The following is a 21688-nucleotide window of genomic DNA, read 5'->3' on the forward strand; positions in this document are numbered from 1 at the left end:
TAATATGTTCTTTATGTTAAATTCACATAGCCATTTTAATTTTCTATATGATGTGGTTGCCTTGCTTGCTAGTTCCACACTGTTCTTGTGATCTATATATTTGTGAAAACTTGATCATGTTGTAATGTATTTTTTCATTACATTTATTTTATTTTAGCTTCCTCACAACTGGACTTTCATATGCCGCACTCCATCATGAGTTTTTGATTGGGAAATCTACCATATCAGGCATAGTCCAAGCTACCTGTTCTGAAATCTGGTCCAGACTTCATCAAGTGGTCATGCCTGAGCCCAAGATGGAAGACTGGTTGCAGATTTCCATGGGATTTGAGGAGCACAGTCAATTTCCCATTTGTATTGAAGCCCTGGATGGGAAGCACATCCGTGTGCGTAAGCCGCCAAACTCAGGGTCCCAATTCTATAATTATAAGCAATATTTTTCTGTAGTATTGTTGGCTCTGGTTGACAGTCATTACAGATTTATAATTGTAGACATTGGGGCCTATGGAAGAACTGGAGACTCTAGAGTCTTCAATTCTTCTATTATGGGTCGGTGGCTGCACAATAACCAGTTGGACCTACCACCACGTCAGCTTCCAGGCTCCAATCAAGATTCTGTGCCTTATGTCCTTATCGCAGATGAGGCCTTTCAGTTAACCCGGCATGTAATGAGGCCACATCCCCTTTGAAACCTGGACCACCGGCACAGAATCTGTAGCTTGTGCCTATCACGCGCACGACGACTGGTAGAGTGCGCCTTTGGCATTCTTTTTGCCAAATGGCAGGTACTCCAGTCAGCCATTCAGCTGAGTGATGCCAACGTAAATGAGGTCATCAAGGCATGTGTGGTTTACATAACTTCACACGTATTCATGATTGATCCTCATCTGATGGTGCTGAAGGTGTGTTGGGCAATGTGGGTAGGCCTAGACCACATGTGATTCCTCACAGTCGTCCGCTCTCTGGACTCTGGACTGAAAGTCCGTGATGTTTTCACCAATTGTTTTGTTACACCTCAGGGTGCTACTCCCTGGCAAGAGCATGCTGTATCTATGTTGTAAGTGTCTAAATGTTTGTGTATATAAATATCATTTTAGCCTTCAACTTGTATTGTGTTTTCTTTTTAATTATCTTAGAGATTTTGTAATTTTTATCTTAAAAGTTATTAAGTCAATAAGAGACAAAACTTGGCATTTAGGAACTTTTTATGCTGCCAAAAGATAACTTTTTTAACATAAACCATATTTGAGTCATATGCAGAGTTGAGCGATACCGTCCGATACTTCAAAGTATCGTATCGGATGGTATCGGCCGATCTTTAAAAAAAGTATCGGTATCGCCGATTCCGATACCGGAAGTCCCATTCAAGTCTATGGGACTTCCGGTATCGGAATAAGAAAAACCCTTTCCTGCCCTTGTACAGCCTCTCTGGGGTCTGTACGGGCCTTTCGGGGGGCTATGCCGGCCTGCCAGGGGGTCTGTGCAGGCTCCGGTGGTCTGTGCCGGCCTGCCGGTGGTCTGTGCAGGCTCCGGGGGGCTGTGCCGGCCTGCCGGGGGGCTGTGCCGGCCTGCCGGGGGGCTGTGCCGGCCTGCCGGGGGGCTGTGCCGGCCTGCCGGGGGTCTGTGCCGGCCTGCCGGTGGTCTGTGCAGGCTCCGGGGGTCTGTGCAGGCATCGTCCGATGGGACTACAAGTCCCATCGGGCGATGCCTGCTACCATGACAGTGATTGACACATTAGCCAATGATGGGACAGTAGTAGTCCCATCATCCGGCTAATGTGTTAAATGTAAAAAAAAAAAAAAAAAAAAAAATTACATGCTACATACATACAACATGCATACTACATACATGCTACATTCATACTACATACTACATACATGCTACATTCATACTACATAAATACTACATGCAACATACATACTACATATATACTACATGCATGCTACATACATACTGCATGCTACATACATACTACATATATACTACATACATACTACATGCATGCTACATGCATGCTACATACATACCACATACATAACACATATATACTACATGCATGCTACATACATACCACATATATACTACATACATACTACATGCATGCTACATGCATGCTACATACATAACACATATATACTACATGCATGCTACATACATACTACATGCTACATACTACATATATACTACATGCTACATACTACATATATACTACATGCATGCTACATACATACTACATGCTACATACTACATACATACTACATGCTACATACTACATATATACTACATGCATGCTACATACATACTACATGCTACATACATACTACATATATACTACATGCATGCTACATACATACTACATGCTACATACATACTACATATATACTACATGCATGCTACATACATACTACATGCTACATACATACTACATATATACTACATGCATGCTACATACTACATGCTACATACATACTACATGCATGCTACATACATACTACATGCATGCTACATACATACTACATGCTACATACATACCACATACATACTACATATATACTACATGCATGCTACATACATACTGCATGCTACATGCATGCTACATACATACTACATACATACTACATGCTACATACATACCACATATATACTACATACATACAATACATTCATACAATACATACATAGACATACAGTACATATAACATAGAGTAACATACTTACCAATACTTGTCACATTGTTCCCCGAAGCCATTGTCTTTTCCGGAATAAATATTAACATAACAAACCACAAAAATACTCACCCACAATCCGAAGCAGTCCACGAGTGTGTCCCACGACGATCTTGGGTAGAGAACTGCAGCATCAGCTGTTGCTGCCGTTCTCTACGGGCTGCAGGAATCCAATGACGGAAGGTAGGTATCCTTCCGCACTGTATTCCTCCGCCACTTAAAAAAAAAAAAGTCCCTAGTCTCACTTTATGCCATTGCTGTGTGGGAATTTCCCACGCAGCAATGGCATAAAGTGAGACTAGGGACTTTTTTTTTTTTAAGTGGCGGAGGAATACAGTGCGGAAGGATACCTACCTTCCGTCATTGGATTCCTGCAGCCCGTAGAGAACGGCAGCATCATCTGATGCTGCCGTTCTCTACCCAAGATCGTCGTGGGACACACTCGTGGACTGATTCGGATCGTGGGTGAGTATTTTTGTGGTTTGTTATGTTAATATTTATTCCGGAAAAGACAATGGCTTCGGGGAACAATGTGACAAGTATTGGTAAGTATGTTACTCTATGTTATATGTACTGTATGTCTATGTATGTATTGTATGAATGTATTGTATGTATGTAGTATATATGTGGTATGTATGTAGCATGTAGTATGTATGTAGTATGTATGTAGCATGCATGTAGCATGTAGTATGCATGTAGTATATATGTAGTATGTATGTAGCATGTATGTGGTATGTATGTAGCATGTATGTAGTATGTATGTGGTATGTATGTAGCATGTAGTATGTATGTAGCATGCATGTAGTATATATGTAGTATGTATGTAGTATGTATGTGGTATGTATGTGGCATGTAGTATGTATGTAGCATGCATGTAGTATGTATGTAGCATGCATGTAGTATGTATGTAGCATGCATGTAGTATGTAGCATGTATGTAGTATGTATGTGGTATGTATGTAGCATGTAGTATGTATGTAGCATGCATGTAGTATATATGTAGTATGTAGTATGTATGTAGTATGTATGTGGTATGTATGTAGCATGTAGTATGTATGTAGCATGCATGTAGCATGCATGTAGTATGTATGTAGCATGCATGTAGTATGTATGTAGCATGCATGTAGTATGTATGTAGCATGCATGTAGTATATATGTAGTATGTATGTAGCATGTATGTAGTATGTATGTGGTATGTATGTAGCATGTAGTATGTATGTAGCATGCATGTAGTATATATGTAGTATGTATGTAGTATGTATGTGGTATGTATGTGGCATGTAGTATGTATGTAGCATGCATGTAGTATGTATGTAGTATGTATGTAGTATGTAGCATGTATGTAGTATGTATGTGGTATGTATGTAGCATGTAGTATGTATGTAGCATGCATGTAGCATGCATGTAGTATGTATGTAGCATGCATGTAGCATGCATGTAGTATATATGTAGTATGTAGTATGTATGTAGTATGTATGTGGTATGTATGTAGCATGTAGTATGCATGTAGCATGCATGTAGCATGCATGTAGTATGTATGTAGCATGCATGTAGTATGTATGTAGCATGCATGTAGTATGTATGTAGTATGTATGTAGTATGTATGTAGCATGTAGCATGTATGTAGCATGTATGTAGTATGTATGTAGCATATATGTAGTATGTATGTAGCATGTAGTATGTATGTAGCATGTAGTATGTATGTAGCATGCATGTAGTATGTATGTAGCATGTATGTAGTATGTATGTAGTATATATGTAGTATGTATGTAGCATGTAGTATGTATGTAGCATGCATGTAGTATTTTTTTTTTTTTTTTAACATTTAACACATTAGCCGGATGATGGGACTACTACTGTCCCATCATTGGCTAATGTGTCAATCACTGTCATGGTAGCAGGCATCGCCCGATGGGACTTGTAGTCCCATCGGACGATGCTTGCACAGACCCCCGGACATCAGCACAGCCCCCCGGCAGGCCGGCACAGCCCCCCGGCAGGCCGGTACAGACCCCCACAGGGTGCACAGACCACCGGCAGGCCGGCACAGCCCCCCGGCAGGCCGGTACAGACCCCCACAGGGTGCACAGACCACCGGCAGGCCGGCACAGCCCCCCGGCAGGCCGGTACAGACCCCCACAGGGTGCACAGACCACCGGCAGGCCGGCACAGCCCCCCGGCAGGCCGGTACAGACCCCGGGCAGTCCACACAGCCCCCCGGCAGGCCGGCACAGCCCCCCGGCAGGCCGGCAGAGACCCCCGGAAGGCCCGAAATGACGGCGCATCATGATGCGCACACACCGCGCATCATGATGACGTCAGTCTGTCAATCAACTTTGAACTTCCGATTCCGATGCCGACTTCCGATATTGAAAAAATATCGGAAGTCGGTATCGGAATTCCGATACAGCAAGTATCGGCCGATACCCGATACTTGCGGTATCGGAATGCTCAACACTAGTCATATGGCTTTTGTGCCCACACACATTTGGGCATTCCTTTTTTACAACATTTGTAAAACCAAATTTTTAAACTTGAACATAAATTTGCTACAACAAAATCAGACACAAAACAAACTTACAAATTCTGGTAGGTTGGGGGTGGTGATGGCGGGAGTCCAGCCTCTGTTTGTTGCTGGCTTTGGTGTCCAACTTGGCCTTGACCCTGTGTGGGTGCATAATCTTGGCCATGATGTACAATGTGGCCAGGATCATGTTGCTGAGTAGCATAGTGGCCAGAGGGATACTGGAGATGATTCTCCTGGGGGTTAGGGTAGCCACATGCCTCATACCCCCCAATATGGCCATGTCGTCCAAAGCCAGGTTTCGACCAGCCTCCAACACTGGGTCTGAACAAGTGGCCATATTGGGCAGGTGGGTTATAGGCTGCCATTTGGGCCTGTGGTGGCCAAGGTTGGCGTTTGAGGGATGTGTTGAGGTGTAGGCACATGTGTAGGAGGTGCCTCAGATCCACATTGAGCATGTACTTCTGGGTGGGGGGCAACTCGGAGCAGGTTACGGGGTGACAGCTGCCACCACTCCAAGAATTCAAATACTTCATATGGGGTATTGGGGGGTGTGCATTCATCAATGAGGATCTGAATGGATCTTCGCACACGTAGCCTCCCTTCATGGGGTAGGGGATGGAGGTACCAGGTCAGACTGTGGGAATATGAATCCTCACCCTCATCCAGGGCAGCCCTGGACAGGTAATTCAGCACCCCCATGTCAAAATGTCTCCGGGTATCAGAGGCAGGGATCTCTCGCCTTCATCTCCCATGGCGGGATATGGCAGCAGGCTGGGGGGAGCCCTCAAAACGTACAGTAGGGCTGCTGCTGTTGCCTTGGTCCTCAAGGCTGCCGTGTGCTGGTGCAGCTGCTTCTCCAGGTACAGGTGCAGGTGGTGGTGCAGGTACAGGTGCAGGAGGAGCTTGGGGGACGCAGCTGGAAGGCTCAGAAGATGGACCAGTCACCTCTTCACCTCCCCTGACTGGATCTTTAATGGCCTCAGAATCCGACCCTGTCTCCCTCTCAGTGAGGTTGGACTGAGTTCTGTTTGGAAATGTAAAAAAAAAAGGTTGGAGATATTACTCTAGAAACCATATGTGCAATATATTGTGATGTAATGTGGTCGGTGCTGCCTCCCCACTCCTGGCCCGCTGCTGATGTTCCCGCCTGTACTGGTCGCGGATGCTGCACCAGCGTCTCATCACATCTTCCACTGCAATGTGACACAACAATTTATTATTACATTGCACAAAGTTGAGCAAAAAGTGTATATAGATTTAAGCATAGTCATGTGGCCTGGTAAGGTGACAGTTCTAAACATTATTGCGATTACACAAAATGAGCCACAAATGCACAAAATAGGATTTTAGGGGCTACTGGGAAAGCATGGTATTTAGTGCAGTTAATAGGATTTTTCAAAAATAAAAGAACTTACTCATTTGTTGCTGTCCCTCACGTGGACGATCCACAAAATCTGGAAACATTTGCCCACATACGCGCCTCCATGCCGCCTCTTTTCTGGCCCGGTCAAAGTAATGTGCATCCCTCTGGTTCCAAAGTTCAGGCCTTTCGTTGACCAAAACGATTAGCATCTCGACATTGATGTGGGTAGACATGCTGCAGGACTCTGTGGAGGCGTTCTTCCGGGATGTCTGGACCGCTTTTTGAGCTAATTAGCATGTCTAAGCTTCCTGATAATGGCTTGGCTCATTTCCTGTCACCTGGAGAAGTCTTGCGTATTTCTCGCAAGTCACACGTGTGGTCCGTGTGTAATCCGTATTTTTCTCGCCCCCCATAGACTTGCATTGGCGTATTTTGGCCGTAATACGTTGACAATCGCAGCTTGCTGTGATTGTCTCAGCCTGTGAGATACGGCCGAGCAATATATATGGCTGATGGGAGCTGCCCCACAGAGAAACATTGGTCCGTGTGCAATGCGTGGTTTTTGCGCCTCTCACTCGTCCGTATTCCTCTCTAGTGTGAAGCCGGTCTTCATGTACAGTCATGGCCAAAAGTTTTGAGAATGACACAAATATTATATTTTCACATGATCTGCTGGCCTCTGGTTTTTATGTGTGTTTGTCAGATGTTTTTATCACATACAGAAATATAATTGCAATCATATTATGAGTAGCAAAAGGTTATATTGACAGTTAGAATGAGTTAATGCAGCAAGTCAATATTTGCAGTGTTGACCCTTCTTCTTCAGGACCTCAGCAATTCTCCCTGGCATGCTCTCAATCAACTTCTGGATCAAATCCTGACTGATAGCAGTCCATTATTGCAAAATCAATGCTTTTATTTTGTCTGAATTTGAAGGTTTTTGTTTGTCCACCCATCTCTTGATGATTGACCACAAGTTCTCAATGGGATTAAGATCTGGGGAGTTTCCAGGCCATGGTCCCAAAATCTCTATGTTTTGTTCCCTGAGCCAATTAGTTATCACCTTTGCTTTATGGCACGGAGCTCCATCATGTTGAAAAAGGCATTGTTGATCGCCAAACTGCTCTTGGACGGTTGGGAGAAGTTGCTCTTGGAGGACATTCTGGTACCATTCTTTATTCATGGCTGTGTTTTTAGGCAAGACTGAGAGAGAACCCATTCCCTTGGCTGAGAAGCAACCCCACACATGAATGGTTTCAGGATGCTTGACAGTTGGCATGAGACAAGACTGGTGGTAGCGCTCACCTGGTCTTCTCCAAATAAGCCGTTTCCCAAACAATCGAAAAGGGGATTCATCAGAGAAAATGACTTTACCCCAGTCCTCAGCAGTCCACTCCCTGTACCTCTTGCAGAATATCAGTCTGTCCATGATGTTTTTCCTGGAGAGAAGTGGCCTCTTTGCTGCCCTCCTTGAGACCAGGCCTTGCTCCAAGAGTCTCTGCCTCACAGTGCGTGCAGATGCACTCACCTGCCTGCTGCCATTCCTGAGCAAGCTCTGCACTGCTGGTAGCCTGATCCCGCAGCTGAAACACTTTTAAGAGACGGTCCTGGCGCTTGCTGGTCTTTCTTGGACGCCCTGGAGCCTTTTTGGCAACAAGGGAACCTCTCTCCTTGAAGTTCCTGATGATGCGATAGATTGTTGACTGAGGTGCAATCTTTCTAGCTGCGATACTCTTCCCTGTTAGGCCATTTTTGTGCAGTGCAATGATGACTGCACGTGTTTCTTTAAGAGATAACCATGGTTAACAGAAGAGAAACAATGATGCCAAGCACCAGCCTCCTTTTAAAGTGTCCAGTGGTGTCATTCTTACTTAATCATGACAGATTGATCTCCAGCCCTGTCCTCATCAACACCCACACCTGTGTTAATGGAGCAATCACTGAAACGATGTTAGCTGGTCCTTTTAAGGCAGGGCTGCAATGATGTTGAAATGTGTTTTGGGGGATAAAGTTCATTTTCTAGGCAAATATTGACTTGCAAGTAATTGCTGTTAAGCTGATCACTCTTTATAACATTCTGGAGGATATGCAAATTGCCATTAGAAAAAATGAAGCAGTAGACTTTGTAAAAATTAATATTTGTGTCATTCTCAAAACTTTTGGCCATGACTGTATTTGTTCTATGCCCTATTGCCTCACGTATTAGCAAGGTTTTAAAAAGGTTGTTCAGAAGTACGACATTGATGACCTATGTCCATCACCTGGCACCCCCAATGACTGTTACCAGGTCCTTAAAGATCACCGCAGCTCCTTACCATATTGTCTGTTCTCGTGTACTGCAGCTCAGCTAGATTCAAAGTATGTAGAGTGCATCACTAAATAGAACTACCGTATATACTCGAGTTTTTCAGCCCCCTTTTGGGGCTGAAAAAGACCCCCCTCGACTTATATTCGGGTCACGGTGCCAACTTACCTGGTCCCCGTCATTTCCGCGGTCCCAGTCGTCTCCGCGGTCCCCGGTGTTCGTCTGCGGTCCCCTGCAGCGTCCTGGCGGCGGCGGCGGGTGATGATAGGGCCGCGGCGGCGTTCAAAATCTCTGCGCGCCGCTCTCTCCCGTCCTCCGGCAGTGACGTGCAGGGGGCGCGATGACGTGGAAAGCACGCGCCCTCTGCCTGAGTCACTGAAGAGCCGGCGACGCTCAGGAGCAGCTGTTATCAACGTAGGTGAGTATATAGTGCTTTTTTTTTTTAAATTCCAGCAGGGGCAGCGGCAGCAACATGATAGGATTACCAGTAATCCTATCACTTTGGGGGCAGCATTACGGTATTTGGGCCACCATTCACTGTGCAGCATTTATGGGGGCATATGTTGTGCAGCGTTATTTGGGCCACCATTCACTGTGCAGCATTTTGGGGGCATATGTTGTGCAGCGTTATTTGGGCCACCATTCACTGTGCAGCATTTTGGGGGCATACTGTATGTTGTGCAGCATTAAATTTACCAGTATCTTTGGCAATTCCCACCCTAGACTTATACTCGAGTCAATAAGTTTTCCCAGGTTTTTGAGGCAAATTTAGGGGGGTCGACTTATACTCGGATCGACTTATACTCGAGTATATACGGTACTTGCTGCTACTAAACCTAGATGGAAAGGGTATTTAAATCAATAAATTACAAGTTACACCAAATTATTGCTACAAAACTACTTATACACCGATTACACAACTACATATCCATGTGCTCAGGTCCTCCTACTCTATAACGAAATGTCTGCTTATCAGACAACATATTCAGTGTGACAAGTTCCCTTTAAGCGACCTAAATTCTTATTTATGCGCTTACATATAGCTTACCACTTGTTTTGCATCATTCCAATACATAACACATTGTTGTTACCATTATTTAGACTGATTCAGAAAACATACCATAATAATGATGCATCTTCTCTTAATTTTCTACATTTGCAGCCTAGGGGATTCTGTGGCTAGTCACAATGTTGAGTAGCGTAGTTTATCGACAATTACTTGTAAATGAGCTCCAGGTTCTGACTTCCTAATGTACACTATATAATATTACTTACGCATGTCTTTTCAGATAATATTTAAATAACCTAGGTTTCTACGTAGCACGAACTAGTTCTAGTATAGTGACATAGGTGCATAAGCTTATTCCTAAACCGTTGTCTGTGTTATGTGATACATTCAGTTTAAATATATATATTTATAATTACAATGGATGAGATGTATGTGGGTGGAACGCTTGAGTTTCATCCTATGTATTTTTTGTCTCAATCCCAGCCTTTTAATAAAATGTACTTAATCATACCTCCAAATTATGGTCTTTTTGGGAGTGTCGGGGCTTTAAATTGGGATCAATTATATATTGCTATCAAAGGATTATTGTAATATTTTCATAACACTATATTGTTCTATGCACTGCAATCATGCGATTATGCAGACGTGAACAATTGCTCTTTGTAATTGTGTGTGTATAGCACCTAGCCATATAACACCCTTGTACATGTGAATTTCAAGAAACACAAGCGTAAAACAATTCTGATTAATCCCAGACTTATAAACATGCACAATGCTATCCAGAGAGCGCTTCAACACGCAGTGTCTGTTTGAGCGTCCCTATACCAGTGCCTGCTAGAGAGTGCATATACACTGTCTGTGGAAAGTTCCTCTAGACACCTGCACCAAGACGTCCATGCGAATTGTGATTAATCTGAACATGCTGCATTCATTCATTGTGTCCAGTCTTGCGTCTTATGTGCCCAGGAACTTTTTGCAAAGGAAAGGGGCATTCTGCCATTGCAGCCCCATATACAGCAAGACGTGATGTACTTTTTTATTGAGATAAATATGATTGCAAAGAGTGATACTTGAACACGAAAACTTCTGACGGGTGGTGACATGTGATGAGAGAAGATTCTGAAATTCAAATTCTCCTGCTTCATCGAATTTTGGCTGAGAAATTACATCCACAAATAATCGATTTGCCATGAATTAAATCGGTTGTCCACTACTTTTTCATTGATGACCTAGCCTTAATGTCTGATCGGCCAGGGTCCGACACCTGGCACACACGCCAATCAGCTGTTGTTGTTGCAGAGCTTCTCCTTCTTCTGGTAGTGGCCAAGGCTTGGTACTGCACATCTGCCTCCTATTCAAATTAATGGTGAAACTACGGCACTTCCAACTGGCAACCACCACCGCCCATATCAGCTGATTGGCGGGGTGCCAGGTGTCGTACCCCAACCAATCAGACATTGATGGCCTATCCTACATAGTTACATAGTTAAATGGCTATTTTTTAGTCCTCTTTCGGATTTTATTAACACAAAGGAGTTAATGCTCACTGTGAGGCTAATTTCACAGGAAAGTTTAAAAAAATCATCTCAGTTTAATCGAGAAAAAATAGGGCAATTTTCATCTCAATTGTCATCTGTTTGGCATTCATTTTTATACTTCAGCAGATACTGTATGGATAAACCGCATTGGGATTCCATTTTTTTGCGTACCCATAGACAAATAGGTGAGTTTCATCTGACATATGGAAGAAACTCGTGCGTGCTGCAATTTTTTCATGTGCAGATTGGGTCCCTGAAAAATTTGTAGATCTAAAGAGGCCAATTGAATGACAATGATCCAACTGCTATCAGTGTTTTAATGGCCATCACTAGGACTGAAAATGTAGTCATGTGAACTTGGACTGAGACAAATTAAAACATTTTTATATGAGACACCACATTAGAAACTGTAGTGCCAACTTTCTGTTAAACTTTCATAAAGTTTGAACAATGTTGCATTCTGCATCATATTCTACAGGTGTTTAAAGGAATTGCTATTATGTCCCCATTGGGGCTCACAATCTAAATTCCCTACCAGTATGTCATGAGAGTAGATGAAGAAACCAACACAAAGTGCTTCCAGATGTTGTCCTTGGTGGGATTTGAAACCAGGACCTTAGTCCTGTAAAGCTGATGATGTGATTCAAATAATAGAAGTCATATGTGAGAAGAGAAAGTAATCTTAGCATTTTTTGGTAAAATTAAAGTATATCATTGCTGGTATAATTTACATTAATACTGATAATCACAATAATGTAACTCTTTAAGCAGGGACATATCTAGGAAAAGGCAGGCGTGGCATTTGGCCTGGGTGCAGCATTCAAGGGGGCATCATCAGGTCACCTGATGCAGTTGTCCAAGGTGTCTTCCGGAAGCTGCATTTTGCCGCCCCTGGACAGGAGTTGGCCATTCTCTGAGCTGGCGGTCAAGCAGACAGCCGTCTCAAAGAAGTTGTATCGTGCCTCCCAGTGATCAATTGTACCAGTGTCTTTTAGGTCATGTGATCATGCTGCTGATGTCACTTGCAGGCGCTGGAGAGGCGCAAACAGCAATGGTGATAAGTGCTCCAGTAGAGCTGAAGACACTGAAGATTTATTATAACTGAAGTGAGGAAGATTTGAGGACACAGTTTGGGGAGTGAGGAAGGCATCAGTGCAGACATAATATGAGGAGTGGAGGGAGAGCAAAAAATTTGAAGACACATGAGGAGCAAAGGGGTATATGGGGTCATATTTGAGGGGAGATGGGTTCAAACACAGTACGGTGAGTGGAGGATGGGTGAGTACACAGTGTGAGTAAAGGAAAGGAATTTATGAGGACAAAGAATGTGAAGGAAGGGGGCAGACACAGTATGGGGAGCAAAGGAGGGTATGGGTACATACATAATGTGGAGAACAAGGGAGGGGATTAATGCAAACAGTATGGAGAGTGGGTGAATGTGTGCAGGCACATTATGAGGAGTGAGGTTGGAAATGTATGAGGACACAGTGTCAGAAGTGAGGGGATGAATGTATGTGGACACAGTATGGGGAGCTGAGGGATGGGTGCAGTCACTGTATAAGATGGGGGATGTTTAAGGAGGCAGCATGGAAAGCGAGGAAATAAGTATGTGAGGAGACAGTATGGTTTACACGGTATGTGAGAGGAGACTGTATGAGGAGACAGGGGAAGTGTGTGAGGAGACTATTGGTGAGAATAGGGTGAGGAGACAGTATGGGTTCAGAAAAGTGTGAGCATGCACATAATAGAGACTGAGTAGTAAGGGGGTAGCATGGGTAACAGTGCAAGGGCACAGCCGAGAGGGGACAGTATGCCAAGGAAGGGGAGTGTGATGAGGGGGCACAGTGTAGAAACTAGGTCCTAGTGTGTGAGGAAAGTGTGAAGAGGGGCAAAATATTGAAAGGAGAGAGCAGTGTAGAGGGCATGTACCCCTCTGTCAATGTTTCTTCACATTCCTCAGCTCTTCATAAAAACTAATAATGGCTGATTAACAATTTCTGTCCTTAGTAAAACTGCCCAGACTTTAATGTGAAATGTCATTTTATACCACATATTCCTATATATACTCCTTTACTAGCCCCTCTTTTTTTCCCACAATGAATGCAATCTCCTTTGCCCCCAGCTTTTCATCACCTTTCTGACCAGGCCAAATTTTTCAATTCTGAATAATGTCACTTTCTGAGGTTATAACTCTGGAACACTGCGACATATCTCAGTGATTTTGAGATTGTTTTTTCGTGTTAGTGGTAAATTTTAGCCAATATAATATGTGTTTATTTATGAAATTATGGAAAAAAAATTTCCACAATGTTGGAAAACTACTGTTTGGGCACACAGCAAGGCTCGGAAGGGAAGGCCCGCCAGTTGAATTCTGGAGCGCAATGTCACATTTGATGAGCCCTTGACATGCCAAAATTGCAATAACCCCCATAAGTGAACCCAGTTTGGAAACTTCACTTTTTGAGGACTTCATCTAGTGGTATAGTGAGCATTGTAAACACTTCACTGAATTGTATAACAATGGGCTGAGTCTTTAGAAAATTTCCAAATCACAAACTCAAATTAGACTGTTTGTACATCATATGTTTCGGACTTAGCCACTAGAAAAATCACATCTATAGCACAGCTTTCATTACTTTCATTATATATATATTATATACAGCATATGTAGAAAAAGATTGAAAGAGCAGTACAGAAAAAGCATGCTTGAGAAAAGTCCGCACCTACTGGACAGAAACGTTGCTGCATGGGCACCTAGCCTGAATGGGCTATTAAATAGCACTTTATTGAAACTTATATGGTGTGCACCCTAAGCTTAGCCAAGAATTTACTGCACCATTTTGCCCTCTCAGCTATTATCCTCTGCATCTCCTGTTTTGTTAATTGACAGCACTTGCTATGGAGCTCTGTCTGAATTAAATCCCAACACACAGCATGAATTTTTGAATGTTAACATACAATAGTGGAGATTCAATGGCCTGGGAAGGATAACATTGTATAGTCAGAACCTAAAGCGCAAAGCCCACTCAATAGAACCCCTTTCTAACAGGTCAATAAAATGTAACCTTTATTGTATTAATTTAAAAATTCACATAATGAGATAATGGTTAAAATGATTCATATTTGCCAGTATTTCATTTTTTAGAATATGCTGAGTAGCAATAGCTTATCTCCTTATGTTAAGATAGCACCCCAGGTTACCATCAGCAGCGAATGAGACAAATACTGAATATGTCAAATTCAATCATGCAACACATTTTCCCCCAACATATTTCACAGATAGATCAGTGACATCAGGGAAAGGGACATCAGCATAAAATTCACCAGGTTTAATGCACCTTTCTGCCGTCTCAATTATTATCCTCCACACCTCCCCTTGTTTTAATTGGCAGCACTCTCTTTGGTGCACTGCCTCAATTGAATTCCAACACACTGCAGCAGCCGATAGCACACAAGTGTCAGTGAGGTACCCTCTGACACATCTCTCTTGTCTGTGATTGCATATATGCTGTGTGCTCACCTATTAAGCAAAATGGTATTTTCACCATATCATCATTTTTCATGCATATTTTATAATTCCAACTGTATAAACTCGTATGCTTACTGTATGAAGCAGATCAGGTGATGAGTATTTGTGTAATGAGGGACGCTGTGGACTGAGGATACAACGCCCTTTATTGAGGTGTGTAGAATTATTAAGCAGCTTGTTTTCCTCAGGCAAAATGGGCCAAAAAAGAGGTTTAACTGACTCTGAAAAGTCAAAAATTGTTAGGACTTTATTCCCACTTTAATAGGTGAAAATAAACATTTGAGATGGGAACATTTCCTTACATCATTTAGTTGCATGATAATTCTGCACACTACTTTCTTACATACCACCCTTAACATAATAATAATTTAATTTCTATAGCGCCAACATATTCCGCAGTGCTTTACATTTTAGAGGGGACTTGTACAGATAAATAAAAGACATTACAGCATAACAATAATCACATAAATCAACAGATACCAAGAGGAATGAGGGTCCTGCTCGCAAGCTTACAATCTATGAGATACAGACATACTCCTCCTCCTTTCCTGTCTGTCCTGTTTCAAACAGTGAAAAACCAGGAAGATTTCAAGATCAATCATGTGAACAGTCCAATCATGTCTCAGGAACACCAACTACATCAATGTGCTCCTCCATAAACAAAGCCGAAAGCGCTCCCATTTTGCCTTTTAGATTCTTTGAATTTATAGCTATACACTTTACGTTTCTTAAATGCCAATTTGGATAATCGACTTTGCTTTTCCAAGGTTCCTGTCTTCATACCCTGCTCTCTCTCCTGCTCCCAGGTGCCTTCCTGCACGTTTGTCTCTGCTGTACTTTCCTGCATGCTCAGCTCTGCCATTCTACAACCAAGGAGCCATCCACCACGTCACCATTAGAGCCATAACATAAATAATACGGAAATTTACAAAAGGTTATAAAAAAATAGGAAAGAAACTAGATGGTGTGAGGAATCATATTGGGGTGGTGAACCAGACACATTGGCAAAATATATATAAAGCTGTGGCAAATATATAACGCAATTATGTGTATTTGTTTTCTCAGACATTGACAAATCTTAGAAAATGCAAAGCTGCACTCTGGAAGGTTTAGAATGGTAAATCTAGAAAATTGGAACTGCATTATTGCCATAGAACATTGGTTAAGTGCTATATTATGAACATATGGAATTCTGAAAAACTGGAAATGCTATATTGCTATAGAAAATTTTCCAGTAAAAAGAAGTAATTAGCACGTACATTGGCCAATGTATATGAGCCCAACTGCAACATCAATGCGTACCTTATAGTTGGGTCCCTGTCTTGATAAGATACCTCTCTTGGAATAAAAACCTACAATACAGCTCTGGCAAAAATTAAGAGACCACTTCCAAATGTTCAGTTTGTCTGATTTTTCTCTTTATAAGTATATTTTTGAGTAAAATTGTTCTTTTAGTCTATAAACTTCTGACAACATGTCTCCGAATTTCCAAGCAATACATTTTGGTTTTTTTCTGAAAAGTAGAAATGGTCAAAATTAAAAAAACAGTGCTTTCAGACGTCAAATAGTGCAAGAAAGCAAGTTCATAATCATTTAGAAACAACAATACTAATGTTTTAACTCAGGAAGAGTTCAGAAATCAATATTTTGTGGAATAACAATGATTTTTAGTCACAGCTTTCATGCGTCTTGGCATGCTTGCCACCAGTCTTTCACACTGCTTCTGGCGCAAAAATTTAAGCAGTTCTTTGTTTGATGGCTTGTGACTATCCATCATCCTCTTGATTACATTCCAGAGGTTTTCAATGGGGTTCAGGTCTGGAGAATGGGCTGCCCATGACAGGGATTTGATGCGGTGGTCTCTTAATTTTTGCCAGAGCTGTATATGGGAGAGGAAGGATCCCGCTAGTTAAAACCACCTGAGTCTGATGGGATGGGGTGTGGGAGTGAAAAGTCAGATGAGTTTGCTACAAACAGAAAAACTGACCAGCACATCCCAACTAGTGTGAACAGGTGCAGCTCATAACATACTATAGCACTTAACCAATGTTCTGGGGCACTAATGCAATTCCAATTTTCTAGATTTACTATTTTTTTGTGGTCACGGGGGAAAAACATAGAATGCAGGTTTGTTATTGCAACTTCTTTTTATAGACGCATTGAATATTGTTTAGAAATGGTTTTATATAGCCCTCTAACTTACATAGGCTGCAAGAGTTGAGTGAATCTGATTACACCATGCTCCATATAATGTATATATTCCACATATAAAATATTCTCCAGTATGAGATTCATGGTGAATATTGAACCTGGAGAATTGTTCTTACCATTGCTAAAAATATTGCAGCTCGTACCCGACTCATTGATGCAACCAATTAACTACGTAAGTCCTCCTCCGCAGCATCTCGGCAATGGTGTGTCGTTTCACCACTCATTACCTAGTGGTAAATACACCGAATTGTACTCTCTAATGATGATGATGTGTTGCTATCCTGTCATAGCTTTACTTATAAAGATTAGTCATTGTCGAATAAGCAAAATACGTGTTTAGTTTATGTTTCTTCAGAATAAGCAAAAAAGTAACGCTCTGATAGAATACTTGACAATTTTACGTTCACATGTAAATTTGTATTAAGACCACAAAGTTATATAGATAAAGTAAAAAAAAGAAATAAATATAAATATAGGCCATACCTCTGCATTTCAGTCCTCGTATGCGGTTATTTTAAACATATACATCAAAGATGTTGTGAACAGAGTCTCAGCATCAAGTCAAACTACTTAAGTGCACTCTTCATCATTCGTTTGACACTTACAAATACCTTCAGCGGATATCTAGAAATGTTGGAGAGTGAATGATGTTTATAACAGGAAAATTATTTTTGGTATTTTTGATTCATATCTGGTTACTGTGCCATACATTCCTGTACAAACGCTCTAAAAATCTTCTTATATAAATGGATTAGCCTAAAGCCTTCTTTGATCCACTCTCCTTTTACACAACAGCCAGGGTGTGGCCTTTGTGCTGCTAGATAAACATATGTATTAATAATATTGGTATTAGAATTTGCTTCATAGAAAAGTAACCGCACAAAAGAGGAATGCTAACAGCACTGTCCTTTTTGGTTGAAAACTCATTAAAGTCTTTCAATTAATCTCTTTCTTATGTGAAATAATAGAATTCTGTGGTCTGAGTATATTTCATTGACTGCTTTGATGTAATATAATAACAAAAGTGAAATTCATTTGTGCTTTACATTGAGGACATAAAAGCTACAGTTACATAGAAGTGTTATTTACTTGCAGTACTTTACTCTTTTGTTCCATTAGTTTAGCTTTTCCCGTGATACATGTCTACCAAGCAGCCTCTTTTCTAAACTAACTGTGATAGCATGGCAATGTACTTTATGGGAACAAAAGTGAAAGGGAACCTGTCACTACGTTTTGTTCTACCCCATCAGAGAGCAGCATGATATAGCGGCAAAACCCTAATTCCAGTGATACATCACTGATTGGGCTGCTTGCTGCAGTTTTCATAAAATCACTGTTTACCTACTGCAGATTTAGCAGTTCTCTGAATTCTGAGCTCTGAGCTCTATATAACTCTGCCCACATCACTGATTGTCAGATTCCTGTGTGCACTGTGCATAGCTAGAAAGCTGCCAATCAGTGCTGGGGGGCGTGTTTGGACTACCTGGCAGCAAGTTTATTAGTTCTACAGTGATAATTTGACTTTATCAAAACTACAGCAAGTAGCCCAGTAAGTGACACATCTCTGGAATCATATTATGTAGCAAAAGCTTGTTGAAAGATTCAATTTAAAATTTCTATAATAGAACTAATGAGTAATCAATGGAATTTGACCAAGACTAGGGAGTAGAGTTGAGCGATACCGTCCGATACTTCAAAGTATCGGATCGGAATGGATCGGCCGATCTTTAAAAAAAGTATCGGTATCGCCGATTCCGATACCGGAAGTCCCATTCAAGTCTATGGGACTTCCGGTATCGGAATAAGAAAAACCCTGTTTTTGCCTTGTACAGCCTCTCTGGGGTCTGTACGGGCCTTTCGGGGGGCTGTGCCGGCCTGCCAGGGGGTCTGTGCAGGCTCCGGTGGTCTGTGCCGGCCTGCCGGGGGGCTGTGCCGGCCTGCCGGTGGTCTGTGCAGGCTCCGGTGGGCTGTGCCGGCCTGCCGGGGGGCTGTGCCGGCCTGCCGGGGGGCTGTGCAGGCTCCGGGGGGCTGTGCCGGCCTGCCGGTGGTCTGTGCAGGCTTCGGGGGTCTGTGCAGGCATCGTCCGATGGGACTACAAGTCCCATCGGGCGATGCCTGCTACCATGACAGTGATTGACACATTAGCCAATGATGGGACAGTAGTAGTCCCATCATCCGGCTAATGTGTTAAATGTTAAAAAAAAAAAAAAAAAAAAATACTACATACATGCTACATACATACTACATGCATGCTACATACATACTACATGCTACATACATACTACATGCTACATACATACTACATATATACTACATGCATGCTACATACATACTACATGCTACATACATACTACATGCTACATACATACTACATGCATGCTACATACATACTACATGCTACATACATACTACATATATACTACATGCATGCTACATACATACTACATGCTACATACATACTACATATATACTACATACATACTACATACATGCTACATACATGCTACATACATACTGCATGCTACATACATACTACATACATACTACATACATACTACATACATACTACATGCATGCTACATACATACTACATACATACTACATACATACTACATGCATGCTACATACATACTACATGCTACATACATACTACATGCTACATACATACTACATATATACTACATGCATGCTACATACATACTACATGCTACATACATACCACATACATACTACATACATACTACATACATACTACATGCTACATACATACTACATACATACTACATACATGCTACATACATGCTACATACATACTGCATGCTACATACATACTACATACATACTACATATATACTACATGCATGCTACATACATACTACATATATACTACATGCATGCTACATACATACTACATATATACTACATGCATGCTACATACATACTGCATGCTACATGCATGCTACATACATACTACATACATACTACATGCTACATACATACCACATATATACTACATACATACAATACATTCATACAATACATACATAGACATACAGTACATATAACATAGAGTAACATACTTACCAATACTTGTCACATTGTTCCCCGAAGCCATTGTCTTTTCCGGAATAAATATTAACATAACAAACCACAAAAATACTCACCCACGATCCGAAGCAGTCCACGAGTGTGTCCCACGACGATCTTGGGTAGAGAACTGCAGCATCAGCTGATGCTGCCGTTCTCTACGGGCTGTAGGAATCCAATGACGGAAGGTAGGTATCCTTCCGCACTGTATTCCTCCGCCACTTAAAAAAAAAAAAGTCCCTAGTCTCACTTTATGCCATTGCTGTGTGGGAATTTCCCACGCAGCAATGGCATAAAGTGAGACTAGGGACTTTTTTTTTTTTTAAGTGGCGGAGGAATACAGTGCGGAAGGATACCTACCTTCCGTCATTGGATTCCTACAGCCTGTAGAGAACGGCAGCATCAGCTGATGCTGCAGTTCTCTACCCAAGATCGTCGTGGGACACACTCGTGGACTGCTTCGGATCGTGGGTGAGTATTTTTGTGGTTTGTTATGTTAATATTTATTCCGGAAAAGACAATGGCTTCGGGGAACAATGTGACAAGTATTGGTAAGTATGTTACTCTATGTTATATGTACTGTATGTCTATGTATGTATTGTATGAATGTATTGTATGTATGTAGTATATATGTGGTATGTATGTAGCATGTAGTATGTATGTAGTATGTATGTAGCATGCATGTAGCATGCAGTATGTATGTAGCATGCATGTAGTATATATGTAGTATGTATGTAGCATGCATGTAGTATATATGTAGTATGTATGTAGCATGTAGCATGTATGTAGTATGTATGTGGTATGTATGTAGCATGTAGTATGTATGTAGCATGCATGTAGTATATATGTAGTATGTATGTAGCATGTAGTATGTATGTAGTATGTATGTAGTATGTATGTGGTATGTATGTAGCATGTAGTATGTATGTAGCATGCATGTAGCATGCATGTAGTATGTATGTAGCATGCATGTAGTATGTATGTATGTAGTATGTATGTAGCATGCATGTAGTATGTATGTAGTATGTATGTAGTATGTATGTAGTATGTATGTAGCATGCAGTATGTATGTAGCATGTATGTAGTATGTATGTAGTATATATGTAGTATGTATGTAGCATGTAGTATGTATGTAGCATGTAGTATGTATGTAGCATGCATGTAGTATATATGTAGTATGTATGTAGCATGTAGTATGTATGTAGCATGCATGTAGTATATATGTAGTATGTATGTAGCATGTAGTATGTATGTAGCATGTAGTATGTATGTAGCATGCATGTAGTATGTATGTAGCATGCATGTAGTATATATGTAGTATGTATGTAGCATGTAGTATGTATGTAGCATGTATGTAGTATGTATGTAGCATGTAGTATGTATGTAGCATGCAT

This window comes from Dendrobates tinctorius, unplaced genomic scaffold (genome assembly GCF_039654945.1).
Source record: "Dendrobates tinctorius isolate UK_male_01 unplaced genomic scaffold, ASM3965494v1 ptg000163l, whole genome shotgun sequence".
Lineage (NCBI taxonomy): Eukaryota > Metazoa > Chordata > Amphibia > Anura > Dendrobatidae > Dendrobates > Dendrobates tinctorius.